Source organism: Daktulosphaira vitifoliae, unplaced genomic scaffold (genome assembly GCF_025091365.1).
Source record: "Daktulosphaira vitifoliae isolate Bord-2020 unplaced genomic scaffold, ASM2509136v1 Scaffold_2, whole genome shotgun sequence".
In the NCBI taxonomy this organism is placed as follows: domain Eukaryota; kingdom Metazoa; phylum Arthropoda; class Insecta; order Hemiptera; family Phylloxeridae; genus Daktulosphaira; species Daktulosphaira vitifoliae.
In genome coordinates, this window is record NW_026099573.1 from 43123426 (window position 1) to 43126908 (window position 3483).

A 3483-nucleotide genomic window follows, 5' to 3' on the forward strand; every position below is an offset into this window, starting at 1 on the left:
TTAATGGTTATTAAATAATCATTCAATTTTGAATAAATTTTATACAAATCATCACCATATTCTCTATCCCAACTACTTCAGGTAGACTCTGCCTTAACGTTTTGATGGAGATTTATACCGGCTGTTGATGCAACCGCACTATGGCTAAGAAAACCAATATTCAAGTTTCACTTGAATATTTTATTAATAATTATAAAATCAGAGATACATTTAAGATAATTTGATATATTTAGAATTTTATTAACATACATCCAAAATAATATGTCTCCCAAAGTTCATATTTAAAATGTATAAAATAGGTCATATATTGCTACCAAACAAATTTATTAGAAGTTTGAGGTTAATTATTTTAATTTATACAAGAGGGAAATTAATAACAGTATTATAGTTATAAATTATCAAGTCTTCATTGTCAAGGGTATAGTGATATCTCAGCATATTATTGATGGATAAATTAACTATACTCAATTTCCATGGCTTTAAAATTAAAAGTACTATTATTGATTTATAGCTAAATTGCCCTGAAGCGATAACAATATTTATTTTTAGTACTAAACTATAAAAAAAACACTAGCATCCATGTTAACCATACTAATGGTTTTTTTTTGTAAGAGTCAGTACACCGATACTCCATTCCTATTAAACCGATTTTGCTCAACGATACGTCAAAAAAGCACAGTTTACTCTAATTTATTTTTTTCAAATATGCATCAAAACGTTTTATTTACGTCAAATTAATCTTATTTTATATCTTGAACGAGATTTTTTTTTTTTAATTGAAAACATTATATCTTATTAATTTATTTTAATTGTATTCTGTAAACCTTAACACACTTTTAGCACAAATAATGAATAATACATTTATTTATTAAATTTGTAAATCTAACATATAAACAGGTAAACAGGTCCTTACAATATTATTGTTCCTGGTTGTAATTGTTAAGCTAACTCTTCTTTTATTTTTGTGATTGAAAAACTTCGATATAATTATTTTTATTAATAAATAATTGTTTGGTAAATTATTAAACATTTTATTATAATCATGTCAACGTTAACAGAAATTGTAAAAATAAAAAAGTCAGCGAACAGTTTAAACAAATGAGTAGGCAATTAAACACTATAAAAAGGAATCAAAATTAATAAATAGAAGATTGACGTTTGATCACAATCGTCTTCGTCGTGGGTAAACTTAATCGTTAATTTTTGTATTTATACAGGCGTTATTGAAATTGTGTGTTATTATTATTTTAATATTTTGCGTGTTATAATTGTATATTTTAATTATAACTATTTGTAACCATTCTACAGACTCGTGATTATCATTATTATTCTTTGAAATTACATTATTATTAGTTTGTGTGTGCGAACAGATATAAGGCCAGATTGCTGAAATATTAGCTCTTGGCTAGTCTTTTTATCAATGCCAATAGTTAATGTACGAACTTGTTAGTCTCTGGACTTAACCGTTTTTTAATAGGTAGAGAAAAGATAGTTATGCTGGCAGCTGACAAGGAGCCACCCCTCATTCTGCTACTTTTGAGCTAAACTTTGCTGACGGGTCTAAAGGCTACCCCTTTAGTTGCTCACTAACTTAAGGGATTGAGCTGACCATTCTATTCTTATAGGAGGACTCGGGAAGAGTCAATGAAACACATTTAACGTTAAAGAGAACAATAAATTTGTACATGGGTATTTTGGTGTCTACGTCAACCCAAGCCAATGTACGACAAATTAAATAATAAATTTCACATACTTTATTCTAAAAAATGTTGAAAAATGTTATACAAATATTCGATTGTCAAATGATATTCGACTATAAAAAATAATATTTTTACTTCAATGTGTTGTTTAGAAGCTATTGGTTTTACTCTATCGAGTAACTTTTTGAGTTGTTCATCAATACGAACCTAAAATTGAATATGTTTCAAATAATTTCAAATGTGTTGTTTAAAAATTCTTCATAAACTTATTTGAAAATTATTTTCAAAATTGGTCGTCAATAAGATTGAAATATAAAACGAATCTCTGCGTGTTTACACTAATATTTGATAAACAAAACAAAATTATATCTTTAAAAATATTAAAAGCAATAAAAGCTCGTTGAGATCATGTGCAGTTTCCCTATGGGTTTTTCAAACGCATTATTGTAGAATTAATTATTTGTTAATTATTTACTAAAAGCATCGTTGGGCATTTTCTAGTAATTATCGAGACATACAATAAATGAAAATGTAACGCAATTCCAATGAAAACTGAACGTCACAATAACATGGTAAAAATCAGTCGGTTTGAAATGACGTTAAAAATGTTTAATAGTATTAGAGTAACCTTCAAATGACCAGTCAAGAACAAAAAAAGTGAATTTGCGGTAACAACATTAAAAAACAGTTACCGGTTTCACTGACCGTATACAAACAGCTAAAAATACTTTAATAAGTGATATAGTGTAACACTGACTATATTATCTAACAGCATAAATACAATCGTACGTGGGAGCTATAAAATCAGAGTGACAGCTATTTGATGAAATAACTGATGATAATTAGAAAAAAGCGTTAAACCGTGTATAAAAATATTTGATACCTGCTCGTAATTATAACTGTGTCATTATAATAGTTCATTCATACACGTTTAGATATGATGCATTATATAACAATAAGAATGGGTAATTAATTGACAAGTTTGTTCAACAGAAAACGACTAATGAAATGTTGTACTGTTTGATTACTTGAGATTCTGGAAAATTGTAGAAATTTACTATAAATTATGTGACATATCCAAATACCGGTACAAGACAAAAAATGATTTTTGAGAATTTTTATAATAATTACAAAATTTCTCCCTACAAATTATTTGTAGAGAGAATGTTTTCTGCCGTGTGCAAACATTTACGGGTCGATATTATGAATAAGGTTTGTTTTTTGCATTTAAAAAATTCAAATAAGACGCCGTTAAAAATTTTAGTTTACTTAAGCTCTCCTTTTTAAATTCCTAAAATTGACATACAAGCTTTTTGAAAATAGTAGCAGAGTTATAATATTTTTGTTTGACGCCACAATCATAATTAAAATGCCACGGAAAAACACGCATGAATATATCTAAAATAATTACTTAAGAATAATTGATTATTCATTGCCGAAGTACCTAACAATTCATTATTAATTTATGATAGATCGAAAAAGATTGATGCTTTATTTAAATTAAAACATAAAAGAGCAACTGGGTTACAGAGGTAAATGTAAGAACAATAGACGAACCACCAAAATTGCTAATAGATCGCTCGTGTTAAACGATGACTCGCACACGATACGTTAAAACTCAATGCTTTTCGAGTTGAGCTCTACTAAAACGAATTTATTATTAATTTATGTATAGCAACCAATATGAGAGCGTGTTGTCAATGGACGTGGTCACACGGGGAATAACGTATGCAATTTGACTACGCCAAGGGAAAGGGAGCCCGACTATGACCGTGAGTGATAG